We start from the raw sequence: 25,796 nt of genomic DNA, 5'->3' as shown, positions 1-25,796 counted from the left end.
ACACACAAGTACAGACAGGAGGCTTTCTCATGAAAATTTTTACCGTACATGTAACGTTCCTGTTTCCAATCATTTTGATATTCTGCCCACCTTAGAGGAAATTGACTTACTAACCCCCGATAGACATACATGCTGTAGAAACAAGGGATGGCACTTCATATCTAACATCCGATGCATTAGCACCTACTCCTGACCTGGTAATAACTCATGACAAAGGATATAAATCTGATATTTCTATAAACTTTCAAGCTTTTTTTTGCCTAGAGGAAGGTACTGTGCCCCCTACACACAGTACAACGGTTTCTTTAGATACTGCCTCACCTACAGAGATACTTTCTATATCTACAGATTCATCTTTCAAAACAAACAATATGTATAACATATATAACAGCAGGAGGGAACTCAGCCACGTTCTATTTAGAACGCGGCAGGTATTCTATCTAAGCTTACTAGCCCCTTATGGTTAGATTTTGTAGGGAAATTTAGTATACTGTGCTTCCAGGAAACTTGGGCAGAGAACATTATGCACATTAATGGGTATAAAACTTTTCATACTACTGCGGTACCATCCATTCATGGGAGAAATAAGGGAGGTTTGTGGACATATGTTTCCAACTATGTTAACGTTAATAAGATTGAATTGAAGATATCAGATATTTATTACCAGATCGTGATGTTTGATGTGGATAAAATGCACTGTGAAATGAAATGAAATGAAATGAAATGAAACGTGAATTTATAAAGCGCGAATTGCTGCCCTGAGGCGTCCAAGCGCTACCTGAAGACTATAGTCAATTGTCAATGGCGGTCAACAGGGGGTTAGTTATGGACACTAAAAAGGAAGGTCTTCAGTTGCTTACGAAAAGAGAGTAGGTTAGGGTTAGATCTGAGTGAACCGGCAGCCAGTGTAGGCTCCTCAGCCCAGGTTTGGCGGATAGTCTCCGAGGCAGCTGGAGCAATGTGCGAGCCGCGCAGTTTTGGACAATCTGCAACTTACGCAGAGTGTAGTCGGGAGCACCGAGATACAAGGCGTTGCTAAAGTCCAGTCGAGACTGGATCAGGCCTTGAACAGCAATTTGCTTGGCCTCCATAGGTAGAAGTGGGAGCACTTTTCTCAACATCCTGAGGAGGCCATACAAGTTGCGGAAAGCCTGATGGCCTGGGTGTCAAAGGTTAAGGCTTTGTCCAACCATACCCCCAAGCTTTTTATGTTGTCCTTGGGTACGGGCGGGGTGCCCAGGCATGGAGGCCAGAGGGAGTCAAAAAGCGTTGGAACGGCCGGGCCCACGAGCATCAGCTCAGTTTTATCCCCGTTGAGTTTAAGGGAGGATCTCGTCATCCAGCCTTTTACTTCCTCCAAGCATTGCCTTAGTCTCATTGGTGCAGGTTGGCCGTCCTCCTGAGCCAGGGATACCACCAGCTGAGTGTCGTCCGCATAGGAAATGATCTTAATGCCAAACGGACGAACAACCTCAGCCAGTGGTCTCATATAGATGTTAAATAGCGCAGGGCTTAGCGAAGAGCCCTGCGGAACCCCACAGCTCAGGGGTTTGCAAAAGGAGACTGTATTTCCCTCAAAGATCTGAAAGGACCTATTGCTCAGAAAGGATTTGAGCCAGAGTAGTGCCCTGCCTGAGATTCCAACATCAGAAAGGCGACACAGCAGCACATCGTGACTAACCGTATCGAATGCTGCGCTCAGATCGAGGAGGACCACTGCCACTGATCCGCCTCGATCCAGGATCCTTCTGGTTTCCTCGGTGACAGCTAGTAGGGCAGTCTCCGTCCCATGTCTAGGTCGAAAACCCGTTTGGGTGGCATCCAGCAACTGGTTATTCTCCAGAAAGTCCATCAGGTGTATGTTGATGTGCTTCTCTAGAATTTTGCTTACCCAAGGGAGCAGGGAGATGGGGCGGTAGTTGCTAAAGTCACCAGGATCAAGGTTTGGTTTCTTCAGTAGTGCACTCACCATAGCCTGCTTCCAGGGCAGCGGAACTATACCAGAGGCAATAGAGGCATTGAGGAGGTTCCTGATGGTAGGGAGAACAACCTGAATTACCGAGATCATTGCCTCTGGTGGGGCTGGGTCGCATGGTGATCCTGATTTTACTTGCCGTGCTAGAGATTCCAGGGAGTCCTGTTCTAACAAGGGAAAGTGTTCCAAGGTAGCCGCGGGTTGGGGGGAGCCTCCACTGGGCTAGGCCATGTGTGAGCAGCAGGGTGGAACTCCATGGCAGGAAAAGAGGAGTAGATTTGGAGGACTTTTTGATGGAAAAATTCTGCCAGGTCGTTGCAGTGAGCTAGCGTTTTACATGGAAGCGTAGAGGGAGGTGGAAGTTTTGAGAGGCTCTTTACTATTTGAAAGATTTCCTTGGGTTTAGATTTTGCCCGCATGATTTGTGTAGAAAAATAGGTTGCTTGGGCGATTTTTACCTCATCTTTGTAAGTTCTAATCGCCTCTCTGTATAGGGTTTTATCGTCCAAGGAGAAATCTAGGCGCCATCGTCTTTCAAGTTTCCTGCAGTGCTGTTTTTTTTCCCTGAGTATCATAGAAAACCAGGGGGCAGTGTTTTGTGGCTGCTTCGTAGTGATTTTACGGAGGAGAAGTGTGGCCTCCAGAGAGTTCGAGAGCCACTCTTCATAGTCCTGATTGGCTGCGCCGGGATCCGCGTTAGGGGGAGGACGGGTGGTAATAAGACTGTTGGACCAAGACTCCACAGGGAGTTTAGCCCAATTTCTGACGTTCTTTACGCTGGGGGTTAAGTGAGGTGGCTTGCGAATAGACCATGTAAGGGGAACAAGGGAATGGTCAGTCCACGGAAGACAAATAGGTCGCCCAGCCTTGAGCTCACTACAATTACTGAACACTGGATCCAGAAGATGGCCCCTGATGTGGGTGGCTGAATCGACCAGCTGCTCCAATTGTAAAGCCACTAAATCATTCGCCAGCTCAGTGGCGGTATGGTCGCAAGCGGCATCAAAGTGGAGATTAAGATCACCTAGCAGTGTATAGTTAGAAAGAGTTGTAACTGACTCAGCCAAGATCGATGGAAGAGTCTTGTGGAACTGCTTAGGGGGGCCCGGTGGTCGATATGTCAGGGTGCCTGAGAAGCAGTTATTGGGGGAGAAGTCAATGCTGAATGCGAGGCTTTCGCAGTCAGGGATAGAATCGGAGGTGCATCGACAAAGGAGCTGCTCTTTATGTATTATTGCCAGGCCGCCTCCTCTCCCGACAGCCCGGTCCTTCCGCATAATTTGGAAGCCCGGGGGCAAAGCTGATACAATATCAGGATCGGAGTCTGGCGTCAGCCAGGTTTCTGTTAAGAAGACCACATCTGGCCTATGCTCTTCCAACATGAGAGCAACTTCCGTCCTGTGTTTGGGTAGGGACCTGCAGTTTAAAAGTAGGATGTTGTAATCCTGCTTATTGTCATGTGGCTGGATAGCCTTGAGCTTGTGTTTGCACGCAGGGCAGACCGCAGGCAAATCCAGCGCCTGAAATGAATGCAGACAATCTATCTCCCTAGTAGTCCGCATACTACGTAGGGATTCAGAGCAGTAATACCTCGTATGCCGAGAAGGAGATACAGGGGTTGTGGCCCCTGGTCCCGAACGGTCGCGGACGGGCGCAGACGGGCTTGCCTTTATCGCGCCTTTGGCGCGCTGGCGGCACGCCCGCTGTGCGCTCGCGCTGGCATGCGTTTTATATCCCCGTGCTTAGAGCGACTAGAGCGCTGTCCGAGCCCCCAACCCAAGATGTCTGCCAAGCACCGTCTGCAGGGTCCTCCTGCACCGAACGAGGGAGCGGTGTGGATCCGGACAGCAGCGGTGGCAGTGGATTACTGGTGAAGTGAGGTGAGTCTGACTGGAGCAAGCATAAGTAGCCCAATGTTAAAAGCAGGCGAAGTTAAACAAATGACTAGAGATTTAAAAACAATACCTCCCGGCTTCCGCCTCAGGAGTACATCAGGTGCTGCGCGCTCGCGCTGGCATGCGTTTTATATCCCCGTGCTTAGAGCGACTAGAGCGCTGTCCACGCCCCCCACCCAAGACGTCTGCCAAGTACCGTCTGCAGGGTCCTCCTACACCGAACGAGGGAGCGGTGTGGATCCGGACAGCAGCGGTGGCAGTGGATTAGTGGTGAAGTGAGGTGAGTCTGACTGGAGCAAGAATAAGTAGCCCAATGTTAAAAGCAGACGAAGTTAAACAAATGACTAGAGATTTAAAAACAATACCTCCCGGCTTCCGCCTCAGGAGTACATCACTGTATAGTTTTGTTGAATTTTTAAAATAATGTCCCGTCAGGACAGATTGCGGGGATATTGAGGAAATTGAGGAGTGATCCGAGTAACACACAGAACGACACTGGAAAGGATGCATGCGTTATCTGGGGTGGGGATTTTAATTCTGCACAGTGCCCACATTCCAAGGGGGATATTTGTGGAATAACTTCTGATGACATTTTACCCATTTTCCACAGACAACTTTTGGGGAATATTTAAATGATAATATTTTTTCATTTGATCTTGGTTTTGACAATGATTTATGCTCCCGCCAGTCCCCTTTAGTTATGCTTTTAACCCCTTCAGTGCCCATGACGAGCTGGACTCGTCATGGGCCGCGGTGGCGCTGTGCCCATGACGAGTCCAGCTCGTCATAGACCCCGCCCGCTAATGCAACGGCCGGCACTGGGCGGGGAAAGGGGCGGGCACTGAAGGGGTTAATGGTAGAGGGATGTGCTCGACTACGGATTATATCCTTCAGTCAAGTAATCATTCTAGCAGGCTAAAAAGTTTTATCACTTACAAAAACGCATTAAGTGACCACTTGCCATTAAGCATTACTTTTTTATTTCCAAATGACCTTATAAATATTAAGGGTACCTTGGATCATGTTGTTCAGAACATTGTCCTGAACAAAATAAATGGCTATTCGCTACGTTGGCCTATGGTGAGCTCAACCTAATTTTCAAGGTTACTATTAACATATTGTAATTCCGCATTTTAGTTTGTTTTGATGAGACTACCCCCCACTCTGAAATTTTAAGGTGTTTTATGCAGATCACTAAAGAGGTTAAAAGGGCCTTATTTGTGGAGAATATATGACCTCATAACAGAAAACAGTGCTGGGTTGACACTAAATGCACAAAAGCCTAAAGTATTCTGAAACACGCTTTAAATAAGCCTAATAAAAACCAAAAAGAAATCACAATGGTCAGTGGGGTTTATAAACGTGCCCTTAAAAAACGTAAAAGAGCAATAAGAGATTAAATATGGTCAGCACTGCCAAAAGCCACTTTAACTAGAGATAATACGGCCTTCTGAGAGGCAGTAAATCCCCCTTTTTTGGCCCCTCGAGATATACCAACTATAGAGAAAGCCATTTCTGAGGACCAATGGGTGAACCATTATTCAAAAATGTATAATGATACTGTACACGAGACACCAATGGTTATGGCCCATAACCCGAGCAGATAACGTAACCAAACTATTACCCATTGACATACACTTTACTTTAGAAGAAGTTAACCGTGCTGTTAACGCAAGTTTGGGTGGGAAAGCCCCCGGTCCAGATGGAGCCCCTGTGGACCTCTATAAATCAAACGTGTCCCTTTAAGGCCCCCTGCTAACACAAGTAATAACGGCATGTTGTGTTTCTGGATTCATACCAAAACAGTCGGAATCTATTTGGTACCAATTTTCAAGAAGGTCGACAGTCACAATCCTGTTTGTTATTGACCAATATCTTTGTTAGATTCTTTGGTCAAGGTGATGGGTCACATTATACTGAATAGACTACAGGACTGGGCCGAAGATAATGCCATTATAACGGAGCTACAATATGGTTTCCGTCAGGGTCTAGGCACGGTTGAGCAGAGACTAAACTTAAATATCATCTTGGGAAATTATACACAGGCCAAGCAGGGGAAACTACTCCTGGCATTTGTAGATTTAACAGCAGCTTTTGACTGAGTTTTACATGCTAAACTATGGAAGATCTTAGAAGATATGGGTGTGGAAAACCCACTTATCGACTTCTTGATGCAGCTCTATAGTGACGCCAAAAGGAGGGTTTGGTACGGGACACGAGGGGAGTGCACGGCTACGTTTACAATATGGAGAAGGGTAAGACAAGGATGCGTTTTGGCTCCTTTTCTATTTACACTGTATATTAACGAATTAGGTAAAGTTTTAGCGAACCAGTGCCAGAACCTGCCACAGATCGACAAGTGCTCCATACCCGCTTGATTGTATGCGGACGACGCTGTCTTGATGTTGTGTACACAACTGGGGCTTCAAAGGGTAGAGTCTAGACTTTTATTATGAAATATGGAAAAGATAGCACAAAATGGAGAGACATATTTATTGATAATAATAAGGTTGAAGTTACTAAATGTTTTCCTTACTTAGGCAATCCTTTTTGATCAGAAGGGGACATGGTCCCAGGCTATTCAAGTAAGAAAATTATTATTTATGAAAGCCACAGCTGCATAAGCTAACTTTGCCAGAAATTGGGACGATGACCCGTCATCGAATTATTGCATATCTATAAAGATAAATCCATCCCAACTGCCATGTATGGTGCTGTTGTTTGTGGCTATGTAGATTCCCAGCTTCTGCAGATAGTCGAGAATGACTTCCTTAGATATTTGCTGGCAGTCCCAAGTAGTACATCTACTTATATATGTCATTCCGAATTAGGGATGCAGTACATATCTGACCGTATAAAAATACATCCCATCTTACTATGGCATAAGATATGGTCCACAAACACCTGTTTTAATCGAGGTATTTTAAATGATAGCCTAAAATTACAACAGGCTATTAGTATCCCATGGTTAAAATATGTTACAAATTTTATGAAAGACCTTGGGCATCCAGAATATTTTGATGACCCTGGCAGCATAATTAAAGTCCGGAGAAAAACTTTAACACAATCTGTTTGATGCTTCTGGAGACAAATAGATTCTCAGCAGAAATATTAAAGCCATTGGTACAAGAGAATCAAAAGCTATTCATATCATATAGTATACAACCATATCTTAAAACCATTATTGGCAGTTACGACAGGATGGTGCTGATCCGTTTTAGACTGGGGAACTTTCATAGGCTAACCGGTTTCCCAGTCATGAACGACTGCTCTAGCACGTTCAGTATGTGCCCATGTGATGGTATGTCTCTGCAAACAACAATGCATGTGTTTATTATTCTGTAAGTGCCTTGAGACCCTCACGGGTGAGTAGCGCGCTTTATAAACTCCTGATTGATTCATTCATTTCTCTGTGCCAAGAAAGAGGTGGATTTTAAGGTTAATTGGTTGTAGACAATGTGGCCCTGCATTTTCGGTATTACAATTTTTAGAGAATTAAGCTTTTAGAAGGTCTATAGCCTCATACCTAAAAAGGCTAATTAAATATAGGAAATCCATGGGAATATGATTTTGTAATTCATGTTACAATCAGCATTTTTTTTTAATATTTCGTCTTTGTATTGTTTATAATATTATGTGATATATTGAGCTTTTATGGTTTTTTATTCATAAACCGCATAAAGCTCATTTTGATTTGATTTGAAAACCAGTTTCTCACTAATGCCATTAAAATGGATTGTCCCTTATCTCCTTGTATCCTCTATGTTTTGAATTATTGGAAATATGTATGCTACAGGGGCTGCTCTTATCCTGACATGACGTTGACAATTTATGAGATATTTAGTCTTCTTTATGCATTTTTTCAAGATTGTCAATTTATATAAAGCACTGACTCTACTTCACCTATACGTGGGGTCATATATGATAAAATGCAATATGAGTCAATGTTGCAGTATTTTGTTACTCTTCTTATTTCTTGTAAAAAAATTCTCTCTTTACGAAACATGGTAATTTTGCATGTCGACTTGAAACTCTAGCTTGGTCTATCGGTTTCATTTGCACAAGGCACATGGTAACCTACTTTAATCATTATTATGATGGGCCAAAGGCCCCCAGTCCTATTCCCTACTCTCCTGCTATCCTCTGAAATCTAAAGATGGATGCCATTATTTAAAATATCAATAGGGACATAGAACTCACAATCTTACTTATATGCATCTTTGGATCTTTCAAATTTGACATTATAAGTCTTATACTTCAATTCATGTATTATTATGTGATATATATGTCTCTGGAACTCGTTAACATTTTAATTACTATCTCTCTTGATTTCGGGATCGACATGTGCTGGTTTAATATGGCCGTCGTTCTTTTAGTCACTGCCGTTAGCCTTTTCTTTCGACCATCTGACCTCACGAGTTATATTTAATATCGGTTGATCTAAATTATAAGTACTTGATTTTACAAGATAACGGAATTCTTTATTTGTGCGTTTTTTCATCAAAATGCCTCCCCAAACGCTAACTATGTTCTTAGAACTTGGTCTCAATATGGATGGGATTGATTAACTTGATTAACTTGGCGGTCTAGCACCACTCCAAGATGGCTGCCGTGTTTTTACAGCCTTTTAATTTGGTGAGACTCTCGAGTTACTACAGCCGTCTTTTCTCAGCTGTTTCAAGTTAGGACTTGACAGCGTTTAAAAGGGATAATGCTCTTGGTCTTTTCTGTTTTCAGGTTTGACTCCTTGGGGACGGCTTAATTGTGGAGCGTTAGATGGGGGCATTTTTGCCATGTGAGCCGTCCTTTGCTGTCCGATGGAAGTTGTCATGTGCTTAGTGGGATTGCCTTGTTCCTGAGACAAACTAGTTTTATTACGCCATTTTAGGGTCACGGATATTTGCTTTTCTGGTTCTCTCTATTGATATTCGGTTCAATGCTATACCTTTGGTTGGTTTCTATTGAAGGATTTAAACTACTTGTGAGGCACTCCCATGGGGCATTCTATGCTGCTTATTAACACAGCCAGTTTCATTATTAGCACCGATGAAACGCGACGTCTGTCATTCGGCTTTCACTGGTGACCCTGCACCACTTCCATTATGCCCACACTGTTTGTTGGAAGAATTGTTTATTAACTAATGTGTGCACTAACTTGAGTCACTTGGCTACCGTTTAGTAAATAAAATACTGCCAAGATATCAGATCAATACCAAGTGTCGCCTACCAACTATTATGACTTCTTTGACATGGAGCATATTCATTACTATTAGGGTATGAGTCTTTGTTTATTATTTTTGATAAGCATGCTGTTAGCTAAGTCCATTCTCTCTACTGTTTGTAATTTAAAATGTATGGTAATAAAAATAACTTGTTTGTAACTCTTGACAGGTATCAGGTCTGGGGTTATTGTACCCATACTACCGTACTAACGGACAACACTCTGGAAATATATTTGGACTTAACCTCTTCTGTGTTCAAAAAGAATGTAACTCGCTTTTGAAGTCCACACCCATTGACCTGACATATGGGTTTGCCGATACAAAATGAGTTGTGACCATTTGTACTCAATGCATATGAGGTATGTTGTGATTACTTACATCCCATTCCTGAGGACTAAGAGTAATGACCATTTGTGGTTATGGGATTTATACCCGTTTTTAGGAAACCCGACTGCTATATTAAAATAAGGTATTTTTAGATTTGATACCGCCCCTGTAAGTCTGCTACTTAACCAGCGTAGCATATTAGATCTTTATCAGCCTACCGCTTTAATTAAGGAATTATAAACACCACTCTCTCGGGAAGGATCACACATCCCACGTATTTGAGGTTACATTAAATCTATGGTATCAATTTGGGGAAAATAACACCAATGACTTAGGCATGGGTACATGACTGTTAAAATAATGAAGGCAAGGAATTTATACATATGTGGTTCCAGTTGTCACCAATTATGTATCAATAGTTATATTTGTTAGTACTGTGGTATTTTATCTAGTCTTCTTTCAATGGGTTTTGTCTTTAGATCTTCCAAAATAGTATTGTTATTTTTCTCACAATGTATTTTCTTTATATGTATAGTATTATGTTGTCCACAATGTGACAGTTGTGAAGTGTCTCACTTGTGTTCTTTGTGTGTTATTTAAAGCCGTGACGAAGTTCATGAGAAGTTTTGTGAACAAAACGAGTTGGCTGGATGTTCTCTGCATATATATGGATCTAAAGCAAACAAAGGACAAAACACATTTCTTGTGGATCTCTATGGACTATAATTCTTCTCTGGGTGCACCTTTCCATTTGTGGTATTAGTTTGTTTCTGTTGAAGAGTGGTACCAAACAACAGCACATGACATCATCCACATACTCTCTGATGCACCTACTCACACCCTAATATAAACTTTCATACACCCACTCTAAAATACAGACTACATTCTTGGAACCATAGACACACCAGTACCAGTTAATACATACCCACTCACTGATTCATAAATCTACACACACACATTCACTCACTCACCCATACAGCCACTCATACATGCAGTCACTCACCAATACAGTCACTGATATATGCACTCATACACCCATACAGAGACTCACACACCGTCACTCACCCATAGAGTTACACACACACAGTCACTCTTCCAAAGTGTCAATCACACTGCCATTTACTCACCTATACAGTTATACACACAACACCTCACATATTCATACAGATACTAACACATACTTACTCTCTTTTACTATCCCTATCACAAGCATACACTTATCCATACAGCTAAAGTCACAATCCCTCACTGTCACATAAGAGTCACTTAAATACTGATACAGACATTCACACAGATTAGTCACTCTCCCATACATTCACTGCGACACGTATAATCACTCACTTGTACAGTCAGTCACTAAATCATCCATACAGATACTCATACAGTCATTCATTCTTCCATACACCTTGGCATTTATATATATATATGTATGAGTGGTTGATTCACTGAGTGTATGGGTTCAAGAGTGCATGTGAAAATAGTTGTATGGGTGTGTTGGTGAGTGAATGGATGTCTCAGTGGTACATGTGCGAGTAACTACATATGTAAAAGGCAGTTTATGTGAGTAATGGTGTATATAAATAACAATATATAAGAGTCAGTGATTGCGAGAGTGGCTGCATGGATGAGTGCGTACTTGTATCAGTGATTCTATAAGAGAGTAATTATGTGTTAGTATCTGTATGAATAAGTGAGGTGGTGTCTGTATAAGTGAGTAAATGGAAGTATGATTGATTGTTTGCATGACTGACTAGGTGTGTGAGTCAGGGGTGTGGAATTTAATAAAATATCTACTTGTCCATGGGGCCGGTTGCTTCATAAATCTACTTGTCCTGTAACAAAATCCCCTTGTCCCTTTTGTGCCATGTAATGCGGCGACAAATAATGGCAGCAATCTTATTATATATAAGAGCTCTGAAATATCCTCTCTGATTATGCCAGGGCTCCTTCCATAGTAGGGTTTGAATACTAGCAATTCCCTTATGTTGCCATGTTTCCGCAGATCTACATATTGGGGCTGAAGGTAGTGGTAGGCAACAGTTCCAGGGTTGGAATGCCCATTTGAGTCTGTGCATGCCTACTAACTTGCATGTTTTAAGGGTTTTCACTAACTCTTCTCTAATCCTTTTCCCATACTCAGAAAGGTTGGACATTTACTCCTGACAATGGCAAACACAAAACTTCTTCCAGGGTTAGGATACTATTTCTTGGCCTACTTCTGTAAAATCTTGTGAATTCACAAAAGTAGTATATCTGTACTTAATACAAGGACGTGGGTGCACTTTTGAGACTTTATTTAATAATTGGGCCCCTAATCAGGTCTGGCGTTAACCACAACCTTTTGTATTTTTTAAAATTCTGTCTGTCTGTCTCTCACTCTATCAGCTAGCTTCACCGTGAGTGACAGCATTCTCTTCTTTCACAAGGAGCATAACACACAGTTGTTTTGTTCAATGCCAGGAACTACTGTGGCAATGTGTGCTTTTTAAGACCAAAAGAATTTCTGCTTTTGCCAATGTTTGTTATAATGGTGAGGGCCCCCCAACTCCCACACCAATAAGGTTTTACAAAAACCATGCCAAAACAAGTCACACATTAACAAAACCAAAAAGCTGACCAGCAATTTCAGGCCTACTGGCTTTACCAATGCTTGTTTATTTTTGTTTCCCATAATCTTATTAAAACTGGTTACACTGATTTTCCATTATATATATTTTGGGAGAATACTAGCATACATCAACACATTTTACTAAATGATGTTGCAAATAAATGGTACCAAAAATGTTACAGTAGTTTAGCGAAATGTATTTGCATTTTTAGTGAACATTTTATTTTGAAAGCAAAGAATTATCAATCTTGCTTTCAAGCTTCTACAAATATTTGCATCTAATCAGAGAGCATTCTGGGAGTAGTATTCTTAGCCTCATATTGCTAAACATTGAAAACGTGTGTATACGTTTTTATCCTGGAACATCCGTTAGAAGGGCAGTCCGAGCTTACAACATTTTCTTAAAGCGCTCACCCTAATAATAAAGGCTTTGCATTAATGAATCATATATACAAGTTTGAACAGCATTAACACATGGACATAAATATTAACTTAACTGCAGTCAGTGCTTTTCCCTGATCTATAATGTGGTACTGTAATCTGTCAGCCAAAGGGTTTGTGCTGTAGGGGGTTGGGCCTTCTTGTCCCAAGGGCAAAATACACATGAAAACTTGTTGCCCTTGACCCCAAACAATATGTCCTGGGCGTCGGGCTATAGGAATTCCACATCTCTGGTGAGTAACTCTGGATGTGTGGCGGTGTGTGAGTGTCTGTGTACGTGTATGAGTGCATATGATAGTATTGTATTGATGAGTGACTGCATGTATGAGTGACTGTATGGGTGAATGAGTGGATGTGTGTGTACACCTAGGAACCAGACAGTGCTTATTTAGTAACTGGTATTGGTGTATGAATTGTTTTGAAAATGGTAGTCTGTATTTTAGAGTGGGTGTATCAAATGTTCTATTAGGGTGTGAGGAGATGCATCAGATTTGCATGTGGATGATGTCATCAGTGATGTAATTTGAGAAGCCATCAGTGACGTCACTGACCATGTCATGAATGATGTAATGATGTAATATGTGACGTCATCAGCAGTGCATTGTGGGGGCGCGAGTCATAGTTAGCTGAACTAACTATAACGGACGAATTTCTTTGGTTTTGTACGAGTGAAATGTCCAACTAACTATAACGTGACTGAAACCTATGTTTTTTTCAGTGAATTTCAAAGGTTTTTTAAATGCTAATTTCTAACTATAACGTGCCTGAAACCTATGGCTCTTTCAGTGAATTTCAAAGGTTTTTTACATGCTAATTTCTAACTATAACATACCAGTTGCTTTTCCAGAGTGGTGGAGAAAGGTGAGTGTGGCCTTTGAAACACCTCTTTGCAATCCCACTGTGTGGGATTTACTGGAGGTAACAGGAGGAGTAGTTAGCCCCCAACGTCAATCTTGGGGGCCAACCACCCCTTTTATTTCCACCAGTAAGTCCCACACAGCAGGATTGCTAACTTCTTATATCAGGCCCCACCCCCTCCCTGCACCACTGAGCAAACGCGCCCCCTAGCACGTTGTAAATTGGGGCATTAAGTCCCCTTGAATCCTGAGGATCCCTGTGGGCCAACTAGCTCACCAGGTACCTCCAGCAAGCGTCACAGAGCTGCTTTGCAGAGAGGTGGTCCGAGGCCATGCCCCTTTTTACACCTCTCTGCAACATAGCTCTGGAGGGGGCGGGGCCTAGCCACGATGACGGCTTTTTTTTGTTGTTGTTGGGCTGTGTGGCCCCCCCTTCTTTTACATTAATTGGGGCCCTGGGGACACCATCCCCCAGGGCCTGCTCTTTTTTTTTTTTACTTTTTAAAAAAAAAAAAACGGGAAGGGGGCCGCATGGCCTCCCTCCCGATGTCAATTTTGGCCCCGGGGACCCCATCCCCGGGGCATTGCCACACATATATATTTTAATTTAATATATTTTTTAAGAGGGGGGGCTGCGTGGCAGCCCTCCTGAGGCCTCTATTGGCCCCGGGGACCCCATTCGGCGGGGCAGTGCCTCTTTTATTTATGTATTGTTTTTTTAATTGAGGGAGGGGGGCCGCATGCCCCCCTTCCGGGCCACTTCTAGCCCCGGGGACTGCATCCCCCGGGGCCTGGCTACTCCGTTGGGGACCGTGGGGAGAGCCCCAATGTCCCCACGATCCCTGCCGGCTACCTGCCTCCTGCGGGAGCCGGCATTGCTTTTCCACATGGGGAGCTGCTAATATGCAGCTCCCCCTGTGGAAAAGCAATCTGGTTTGGATTTTGTAAGCGAGAGCAGGAAACCTGCTCTCACTTACAAAATCCAAACCAGTGTTTGCTATGACAGGGCGGGAGCCGCACAGCTCCCGCCCTGTCATAGCAAACAGCAGTCTCCCGGGGATGGCCAGCCCGGGACACTGCAGGAGCCAGCCCTGGGGTGTGGCGGTCCCCAGGGCCATCGAGGGCTCCAGGAGGTGGGCTGTGCGGCCCCCCTCCCAACATGTGTGAAGCCCCAGGGAGGTGGTGGTCCCTGGGGCTGGGGGGCTGCTACGGACCACCATATTTCAATATTAAGTTCTCCGGGGAGGTGGTGGTCCCCGGGGCTACTGGGGGCTGCATGTCCCCCCGCATTTAATTTAATAGGCCCCAGGGAGGTGGTGGTCCCTGGGGCTGCGGGCGCCCCCGCAGGCCCCTGCAACATAATTTATGAGTACCCCCAGGACCTGGCCCACCCGGTGGCTTTTTAAAAACAAAGTGCGGGAGCCCGCGCTTCGTTTCTTAAACTTTTCAGTCCTGATTCGCGCACCCAGTGCTAATTCAGCGGATTTTTTTTTTTAAATGCTTTTTATTGGCCTGGGGGTCCTTGTCGGACCCCCTGAGCAAGCCTAGCGGGTTAGGGAGTTTTTACCCTGCCCCCTATTCTTGTTTTTCATGCTTAATTCTATGTTTTCTTGTGACTCGGTTCTACCGAGTCACAAGATGGCTGCCAACACTTCCTGGTTTGGAGTGTTGACAGCCAATTAGAATAAAGCTCGTGGTTGGGAGGGTTCGCTAATTCACCGCGGCCATAGATATCGAAACTTTTATTTTTTTAATTTCTCAGCAACTACTGAACGGATTTACACCATTTAAAAAAAGGTCGCTTTCTGAACCAAGCATTACCTTTTTGCCAAATTTGGGGTAATTCCTTTCAGCAGTTCTGGCTGTAGCCTTGTCTAAAGTTTCCTATGGGAAATTGATTTTTTTTACACTTCTTTTTTGAATTTCTCAGCAACTACTGAACGGATTTACACCATTTAAAAAAAGGTCGCTTTCTGAACCAAGCACTACCTTTTTGCCAAATTTGGTGTAATTCCGTTCAGCAGTTCGGGCTGTAGGCGGTCTCAAAATTTCCTATGGAAATTAACACACAAAAAACGTGTTTTGGGACACCCCATTTTTCTCAGCCCCCGCTTGACGAATCACCCCCAAACTTTCAGGATAGGAGCTGACCTGGATAGACTTTTTTGGGAGAATTTCGCGAAGATTCGTCAGACGACACCAAAGTTATTAGCAAATCAAAAAACGCTTTTCCTATGGAACCTAGGTTCTAACTATAACTACCTACTGACGATCGCCAGTAGGTGATATATATATAAAAACATTCTTAAACGTTTTAGAAACACTCACACTCACTGGATGATGTCATCAGTGATGTCATTTAAGATGTCATCAGTGATGTCACTGACCATGTCATGAGTGATGTAATATGTGACGTCATCAGCAGTGCATTACGGGGGCACAACATATAGTTAGCTCATCTAACTATAAAGGCTGAATTTCTCTTGTTTTGTACGAGTGAAATGTAAGACTACCTATAACGTCTCTACAACCTTTGTTTTTTTCTGTGAAAAAAATAAATAAATGTTTGCAGATTTTGCACATGCAAATTACATTTATAAGCCCACAAGCTTAGTGAATCTGCCCTTTGTAAACTGTTTAGTTTTTACAATATCTGAACATTTCAAACTACAACTATACCTTTCTAATAAATGTTTCTGTGAATAGAAAGACATTCCTACAGTAGAAATACAATAAGACCATTATTAAGCTCATATCCCATACATGGCCGTACTCAACATTACAAGAGTATGTGGGGGACTATATAATTTGCTCTTGTTTGTTGCCTGGTTGCCTTGTGAGGATAATCAAGAGCAGTCTGTTCAATTGTAGTGACAAACAGCATATGTGTAAGCACTATACACTGTCCTAGACATGGTAACATTTTGTTGCTCCTTTACAGACGATTGTGCATTTTAAACATTATTTGCCATTCTCTGAAAAAGTACAGTGTAACATGGGTGCTCAACTTCTTATAAAAAGCTTGAGTAGAATGTACCACAAATTAGAGCACGCTACATAAAAGGGCAGAGTCTCTTGAAAGAAACAGAGATCATTCAAATGGTTTATTTTAATGGTTACGTTTGTGATTTTGTAGATAAGAAATGTATTTGAACATGCACACGCATAGAAAGAGGAAATTGTCATGGCACATAATTTGAACAATTTGACAAACAGTGAGGGGGGAAGCCCATTTAGAAACTGTTATAATAAAACAAAGGATATCAAGAGCTTTCTGTTAACTGACAAATATCATTAGGAAGAACCTGAATGGACACCTACTTTCTAAAAATTATCTGCCCCCCCTGAGTCTAAAGAGCCTTTTCTGTGGACAAAAGTATATAAGAGATAAAGAACACCATGCTGTACATTGGATATTGCAAGATACCCAAGAGTTCCAAGTCCATATAGAGTAATGATGAAGAGTTTCTTTTTACAGTCATGGAACTTAGAAGACATTTTGCTCTCCAATACAGAAAAACTGAACGCAATTACACCAAATTTGGCAAAAGTTACATCTTTACTCATAAAGGGTTCTTTTTGTAATTTGGTATGAATCCACTCAGCTACGTTTGAGAAATTAGCATCTAAAGGGGGGGCTCGGGTTGGGCACAAAAGGCTTGACCCTCAGAAAATGATAGGTGCATCTGGATGTTTGGCACTCTGCAGTACCATTAAAATTAAAAAAGTAGGCTATTCTGATAGGCTGAGGGAAATTTTACTCCTGTTTTTTTCTTTCAGTTTTGCAGTGCTGGTACAGTGATACCGAATCAGCTGACCGCTTCTGATCTCAGTCCCCAAGTCCTGAAATTAGTTTGATAAGGTAATATTAAGGTTCAGAGTGGGCACTTTATGACCCAGAGGACCCTGCGGGGAAGCGGGAGCTCAAAAGGCATCCTCACTTTCATTAAAAACCTTAGGTTAACAGCCATAGAGCAGGCCATAGTATGTGGGGGTTGATCACTTGCAGTAGTTTGGGTGCAAGGCCAACCCACCACTGTACATTGCAGAAGGCCGTGCATAGTGGGGGTTTGGGAGTCCAAGGGTGATTGTGCACAGGGCCTGGAAAGAAGTCAGAACCTCTGACCAATCCTCGCTGTCCACAGGGCAGCTAGCTGCAAACGGTTGGTTGGGTGCAGATTCAGGCCGAAGCCAAGGCCCTTAGACCAACCCCCACTCACACTGCCAATGATTGTGTGCAGCTGGGCATTGTGTGACCTTGGATAGTGGGGGTCGGGCGCACAGCCGTCATCTGTGCATAGCTGTATGCAGCCTGGGAGCTGGCAGTAGGTTGCCTGAGGGGGTTGGGTATATGCTCAGCTTTGGATATGATCACAAACACCAGAAATTCCACAATAAAACAACAATGTTTATCCATTATAGTTAGCTGTTGAAATGAGATAAGAACTAATGTTTGAAAACCAAACTGAAATTCACCAGTTATAATTAAGTGAACTAGCTATAACTTGCACCTCACATTAAAGTGTCTATGACCACACATATTACATCATTCATATGTTAAATGACAACATCTCAAATGGCACCTTTGATTAAATCACTGATGAGATCACTGTTAACACCATAGTCATATACAGCATAGAGTTACTGAGAGTACCTGTGCAGGTGCATAGAATGGAAAAAGCATAAGCCCTGAAGGCAAGTGTGGTTGTGCATGTTGAAATATATATGGTGGAGCATTTACCAACCAGATAAAGTCTTGGGTACAAGTAATACATTTTAAACAAGGTAATGGCAGACCACACCTGATATGGATTGCAGAGGCATATTTCAAAGTAGGTTGTGGCTTAAAGCAAAAGCCTGGTTCAAAAAATCTGTAAGAAAAGCCAAATCTTCTTTTCAAAATAGATTATCCACCAGTGGTTGTCGGGGCACATACACATGTTAAATATTTGTAATACCATACTATAGATAAATTCTATATAACAAGGACATTTATAAGGTGTGATTTTTCATTTCCAGTACTTTGCTGATGGTTTTAAGGTGAGGATCTCTTACAAAAAAGAAGGAACGAAGGGCTATTTTGAACAGGTCCAGCACACGAAGCCCAATCATAAATACAGGTATAAAGATGTATGGTGTTCCTAAAGGATGTGACAAGAAAGAGGCCTATAGTAATATGTTAGTCAGTGGAGTCAGGAGGAATTTCCTCCTTCAGGAAAAAGACCCTCACACATCCAGCAATCTAGATGTCATGCTTCATCATCAGGTCTGCTCCAAATCGGGGCGGCGCTGCAATCCCCGATCGGCGCCCTTAGCGGTGCCTTTTGATGGAGATCTAAGTGTAGTGTGCACTAGTGGAATTTTAAAACAAGTAGTGGTGGCCCAAAATAACAACAGTTTAATAAAGAAGCTCCCACTCTTGACTAAAACAAAAAAGTGCGCATCCCTGCAGTAAAGTTGTCAGGTTTACGCTACAATGGTCAACAATGGTCAACATGTTTCTTTCACCGGTTAGGTTAACCGCAATTCATCAGGACCAAAATTGGAGTTCACACACTTACTGGTAGTGATAGCAGCTACTACAGCACTTACCACTTTTACAGCACCCTAATAAGTGGTTACTTATGTTGAAAAAATTCAAATGCACCTGTAAAGAGAAAACAAAGAACAGGCACAAAAATAAAAACATATTTCCAACAGGTTATTGGTAGTAAGCCTCATGTACTGCGAACACAAGAAGTGGTGTCATGCAGCACTCGTGGTACAATAAAGTTCAGTGGTTATAAAAAAGTGCTTTAAGTCTTGCACATGCGCTTAATGGTGATTGAAAAAGAAAAGTGAAGGAACACAGAGCACTGCAGAAAACACACACAATGTAATGTAATGTAATGTAATGTAAAAGAAATTTGTAAAGCGCGACGTTCACCGTGCGGTTTCTTGGCGCTAAAAAATAAGCAGCTAAACCTGGGGAGGAAGGGAGGGAGAGGGGGGAAGAGGTGGAAAGGGAAGAGAGAGGGAGAAGGGAAAGGAGCGAAAGGAAGAGGGAAAAGTTAGTTGTATGCAAGACGGAAAAGGTGAGTCTTAAGAAGGGATCTGAATTGAGTATAAGACGGGGCCAGTCTTATATCCAAGGGAAGAGTGTTCCAGAGGGAAGGGGCAAGAAACGAGAATCTAAGACCACCCCATTTCTTGCGCTTAACTCTGGGAACTTTGAGGAGGGCCAAGTGGGCCGAACGTAGATTACGGGTAGGAACATAAGGGTGAATCAGAGAAGAAATAAACACAGGACTAAGACCAGCCAAAGATTTTAAAATAAGGCACCCCATCTTGAAATTGCAGCGTTCAGAAACAGGGAGCCAATGCAAAGATTTTAACAAAGGGCGAGTATGGCCATGCCTAGGTTGATGGAATATGAGGCGGGCTGCCTGATTCTGGACAAGTTGCAAGCGTTTTAGCTGATAGTCGGGGATGCCAGCATATAAGGCATTAGCATAATCAATTCTGGAAATGACTAAGGCTAAGAGGGCCAGAGTAAGGGCTTCAGTAGTAATGAAGCGGGCAATTTTACGGATTTTCCGCAGCTGAAAGAAACAGACAGAGACAGTGGCATTTATTTGGGGTTTCATTGAGAGATCTTTACTGATGATGACTCCCAGACTTTTAGCCGAGTTAGAAGGACAGGGAGGCAGGCCCAGACTGACGGGCCAGAAGTTGGAATTCCAAGGATTGGAAGGGCCTCCGACGAGGACCAGTTCTGTCTTGTCGGGATTCAGTTTCAAATAATTTGCCCCCATCCAATTGCTGATGTGACAAAGGGTGGATTGAAAGTCAGCAACTGACTGGTCCGAGGAGTCGATGTTAAAGACTAATTGAATGTCATCCGCATAATTAAATGCGGAGACATTTCTGTCTCGGAGAGAGCTAATCAGAGGAGTGAGATAAAGATTGAAAAGTAGGGGGGACAGGGACGATCCCTGAGGCACACCACAGGTCAAAGTGACCTTATCTGCGGTGAACTGTGACAAACGGACTGCTTGTTGGCAGCAGGAGAGAAACGAGCGAACCCAATCAAGGGCAGTGCCCTCGATCCCTGCCTGTCTGACACGGTCAACCAGAATCGCGTGGTCGACCGTGTCAAAGGCGGCCGACAAATCCAGGAGAACCAGAGCCTGGTGGATGTTAGAGTCAGCTCCTCTTCGAAGTTTTTCCATGACGGAGAGTATGACCATCTCGGTGGAATGAGCAGGCCTAAATCCGGCCTGTTGGGAGTCGAGAAAATGGGAGCGCTCGACATGGGAGCTCAAAATGTTGGTAACATGGGTCTCGAGTACCTTCCCAAGGTAGGGAAGGAGAGAGATGGGGCGAAAATTACTCATAACTGTTGGATCGGCGGTCGTTTTTTTAAAAATAGGTACCACTTCTGCTGTCTTGAAGATACGGGGAACTTGACCGGAGGTAAGAGAAGAGTTCAAGAGAGCCAAAGGGGGGGCGGGGCAGGCCAAAAAGGCCTTGCATAGGATCTTGGGGGGGCAACAGTCAGTGGGGGATCCTGAGGAGACTTTACTAAGGAGAGCGGGAAACTCCGATTCCGTAATGACAGGAATCCGTGAGAGGGACGGGAAGGGGAAGGGGTCTACACAAGGAGAGACTAGAGACAGAGGGGGGGGCAGGAGGGGCGGAGCCTGGATGCTGTTTTTGATTTTTGCAATTTTCTCAATAAAGAAGAGATTGAGAGAATCGCAAAGTGTCTGAGAAGGAGAAGGTTTGATGGATACTCTGTCGGGGTGGGATAGTTCCTCAACAATCGCGAAGATGTTTTTGGCTTTGTTGGCTGACTCCTTGATTTTATTGGAAAAATGTGAGATTTTAGCAGACGTGATGGCGGATTTGTAGCCTTTGAGAAGGGACAGAAACTCTGCCCTGGCTGCAGGTGAATAGTTTTTACGCCACTGGCGCTCTGCTTGCCTAAGGCCGAGTTTTAAAGCTTTAAGATCCTCAGAGAACCATTTCTGTGCGTCGTGGAGACGTCTAAGTTTGATCCGCCTGAGGGGGGCGACCACGTCGCTGGCAGACTCGAGCCAAAGATTTAGGTTTTGGGCGAAGATATCCAGGGAATCAGATTCCAGAGGGATGGTGGTCCTGAGTAGGTGAAAAAAGTGATCTTTGTTGGCTTTGTTCCAGTTGCGTGCGGAATGGTTGGAGTCAAGGGAATTGTTTGGGGGAGAGGGGATTTTGAGAGAAAAAGAGATAGAAAAGTGGTCGGACCAGGCACATGGCGAGATGAGAAGGGCCGAAGACACAAGATTGGTGGTCCAGACCTGGTCCAAGATATGTCCTTTGGTGTGAGTGGCAGTATTGACAAGTTGGCAGCAGTTTAGGCTACGCAATAGCTCAGAGAAGGCTACCGAGCAAGCGCTTTCCTTCTCATCCAGAGGCCAATAATTGAAGTCCCCAAGGACAAGAATTTTGGAGTTGTTGATGGTAATCTGGGAGAGGAGATCTCCAAACAAGGACGGAAAGTCTGGCATAGGTTGTGGAGGACGGTAGACTAAGACACAAATGAGGGGAGATACAGAAGAGTTCAATCTGATAACAAGACAATCAACCTGGGGGATACAAGAAATGGAGACAGCGGAGAACCTGAGAGGATGTTTGATAATGGCTGCTACGCCACCTCCAGATTTACCTGAGGCCCGGTTGCATTGAACAATATAATAGCCAGGAGGAATGGCGGCCAGAATGTCAGGGGAAGAGCCGTCGTGCAGCCATGTTTCAGTGAGAAATAAAATATCGGGACTGTCAGTGTCAAGGAGGTGAAAGATTTCTGTTTGATGCTTTGCTAATGAGCGAGTATTAAGGTAGCATACTTTGAGTTCCAGGTTGTGGGGCAGGCGACGGGAGGGAGAAAGGGGAGAGGTGGGAAGGGCAGTGACGTGTGTACGAGCAACTATCTCAGGAAAAGACCGACGCGTACAGGCTAAACCCAAATGGTTGAGTTGTGAATATGTAGAGGGGGCCAGCGGCCATACTGCATGCAGCTTAAGAATGTCTGCCGAAGAGTATTGAGTTACAATGACAGGACGGGCAGAGTAACTGGCCCCGGGCCCCGGTCGGGCGCGGACGGGCGCAGACGGGCTTGCCTTAGGCGCGCCAACGGCGCGCCAACGGCGCGCCCGCTGCGCTCGTCCGCTGCGCGTCCGATGGAGGCACATAATTTATAGGCAGAGAGAGGAAGGGAGAGGGCGTGCCCAGCGCTCGTGGGCGTGTCCTGGGGAGTTCCCGGGGAGTTCCAGGAAGTGATGGTAGAAGCGACTGCAGACCCGAGGCAGCGATGGAGACGCTGTGCGGGGACAGCAGGTAGGCGAAACTGATGTGGAATGCCCAGGGGGGGAGCGAGATTCAGGCAAGCATAGAACAAACAAACAATTTTTAAAATAAATCTGCAGTAAAAAACTCCCGGCTTTCCGCCTCAGGAGGTAGCTGAATAATGCAGGCGCGAGTGCGAAGCGTGCGTTAAAATAGGCAATTGACGATTACAGGGGGCGTGCCCAGCGCTCGTGGGCGTGTCCTGGGGAGTTCCCGGGGAGTTCCAGGAAGTGATGGTAGAAGCGACTGCAGACCCGAGCCAGCGATGGAGACGCTGTGCGGGGAGAGCAGGTAGGCGAAACTGATGTGGAATGCCCAGGGGGGGGGGAGCGAGATTCAGGCAAGCATAGAACAAACAAACAATTTTTAAAATAAATCTGCAGTAAAAAACTCCCGGCTTTCCGCCTCAGGAGGTAGCTGAATAATGCAGGCGCGAGTGCGAAGCGCGCGTTAAAATAGGCAATTGACGATTACAGGGGGCGTGCCCAGCGCACAAGAGGTTGTTCTATTATTAAAAACAACTCACCACATCGAAGAAACACATAATGGTGTCAAAAAGTTTGAAAACATTCAGTGGTCAAATTGACACAGCTTATTATTCGACTCACCCCGTAGTGGTGCATCAAAGGCTCCAACGAGTCAGGGCTGGAGTATAACACTGAGTAGTGCAGTGTTCTGTTGTGGTATAGAAAGCATGACAACAGCGTCGGTATTACAAAAAGTTGTGGATGGCATGATCAACCGAGAAGTATTAAAGGTCAGGAACTATGTAACGTCTATTCCAAGATAAAATATTGACCTGAGGTGTCGGTATATTAATATGTTACATCCAGTCTGAAGGGCTCAAAATCGACATCCCCGTTAATAGGGATTGCTCAAAAAGTCAATCGTTCTTAATGTTTAATCCGACAGACTCTACGACCATTACTAGTAGAGGACGCTAGACATCATGTAAGTAATAACAGAAATCGCGTATAAATTTGATACAAGGAAACTTGAAGGAAAAATAAAGGAAAAAGAAGGAGGGGTTTGGGTGGGCTTACAGTTCCCGGGTCAGAGCAAGCGCTAATATCCCACATGTCAAAAAATATCAAAACATTTTCACACATATTCTGTGAGCCCATTCACTGCAAATACTAACAGGGGTAGAGTTACCGTAACGGTCTACCCTAATAGCAAATGGTGTCCAGAGTTGAACATAGTACTCACATGTTTCCTCGATACAGGACACGTTGAATCCTACCCTTCGTCCACGCCGATTCGGGAGACACAGCAAGAGCAGACGGGAAATATAAATATAGGTCAGGAACCAATCGGTGTGAGTGGCTGATCCTCTACTCAAAAGTAAAACTAGAGCACGAGCTTCACTACCGGATACGTCTCCATTGTAGAAACGTAACGTATCTAGTCACAACATAGGAGGCGGGACCAATAGTATCGAGCTATAGGGGCGGGACCAATAGTGTCGAGCCGACTATAGAAAGGAAGGCTGTAAAACAGCTTTAGCAAAGAGTGGTTGAGGGTGGGTATATCAGTATAATATATCATGTTATCAAAAGGACCCCCAACGGTGTATCAAGAGTGAGCTCCTACAGAAAAATCCCCCCACTAAGGCGAGGTGCCGCTCTAGATGATCGGGTATGTAGTTAACCAGTCGGTTATATTGTCATACAAACCGGGGGATCGATCGTAGTCCGGAGTTCAGAGACTTAAAAGACTACTCTATGGAATTTCCTCATTCAACCCTTCCCTGTGTGTTGATAGCCTCATCACCCACCTCTGTTCCAACTGGAATAATTTGTCTTTTTTGATGTTTCTACCAGACTGAAGAACTATCCATTGTAATGAGTCTGGGGAGTGTTGTTTTTCATTAAAGTGTGTCGTCATTTTAGCGTTCACTTTATTGCACCGGAAGTTACTCCTGTGCTCGATAATTCTGGTCTTGACTGGTCTTGTTGTCATCCCTATGTAGGTGAGGTTACATGGACAGGAGATTAAATAGATACAGTTCGAGGTATTGCAGTTGGTATGTGTCCTGCACTCCCAGGTAAATCCATTGGGAAAAATGATACTCTTAGTGATCTTTGTCAAAGGACATACCACACATGAGCCACAGGGGTAGTGGCCCATTACAGGGGGAAGGTGCCATAATGTAGACTGTTTAGTGCCCTTAGGTTGTTTAGGTCTTGTATGTATGAGCCTCTCCTTTAAATTTGTGGTGCGTTTGAAGGCAAAACGCGGGGTAGCTAATGTGAGATCCCCAGTCTGTAAGATACCCCAATGTGTTTTAATGATTCTCTTTAATTGATAAGAGTCAGGGGTAAAGGTTGTCACGCACGTGATGGAGTCATCCGTATCGTGCTCTCTTGGTTCGAGTAGCCCCTCCCGGTTGTTGTTGCGGGCCCGTTTGTATCACTTACTTACATCCAGACTATGGTAGCCCCTCTGGAGAAGATTCTTTGTAAGGATCTTAGATTCCTTTTTGAAATCAGTCACGGAGCTACAGTTCCTCCTAATCCGGAGGAACTGTCCAAACGGTAGGTTTTGTTTGAGGGCCCGAGGATGGTAGCTCTGAAAATGTAAGAGGCTGTTCCTGTCGGTGGATTTTCGGTAAAGCGTGGTGCTCATCATGTGATTGTCTAATTGGATCAGAAGGTCCAAGAATGGGATTTGTTCTTCAGAGATTGTGCTGGTGAACCTCAAGTAGGGGTTCAGAGTATTAATCCAAGAGCAAAACTCCTCGCAGTGAGTTCGATCACCTTTCCAGAGTATCAGAATATCGTCGATGAACCGCCTCCAGAGTAGGATGTTTGCGTTGCGTTGGGGGTCCTTTTGATAACATGATATATTATACTGATATACCCACCCTTAACCACTCTTTGCTAAAGCTGTTTTACAGCCTTCCATTCTATAGTCGGCTCGACACTATTGGTCCCGCCCCTATAGCTCGATACTATTGGTCCCGCCTCCTATGTTGTAACTTGATACGTTACGTTTCTACAATGGAGACGTATCCGGTAGTGTAGCTCGCGCTCTAGTTTTACTTTTGAGTAGAGGATCAGCCACTCACACCGATTGGTTCCTGACCTATATTTATATTTCCCG

The 25,796-nt window shown here is 44.1% G+C and overlaps 1 protein-coding gene across 1 annotated transcript in view; it reads right to left on the bottom strand.

Moving 5' to 3' along the window:
• The window catches only part of TSPAN2 (tetraspanin 2), an 878,201-nt gene that overhangs the window by 713,651 nt on the left and 138,754 nt on the right, over positions 1–25,796 (bottom strand). The window lies entirely within an intron of this gene.

The sequence above is a fragment of the Triturus cristatus genome, chromosome 1_1 (genome assembly GCF_964204655.1).
Source record: "Triturus cristatus chromosome 1_1, aTriCri1.1, whole genome shotgun sequence".
NCBI lineage: Eukaryota > Metazoa > Chordata > Amphibia > Caudata > Salamandridae > Triturus > Triturus cristatus.
The sequence above is the reverse complement of the archived record's forward strand: the minus strand, read 5'-3'. Positions and strand labels throughout refer to the sequence as shown.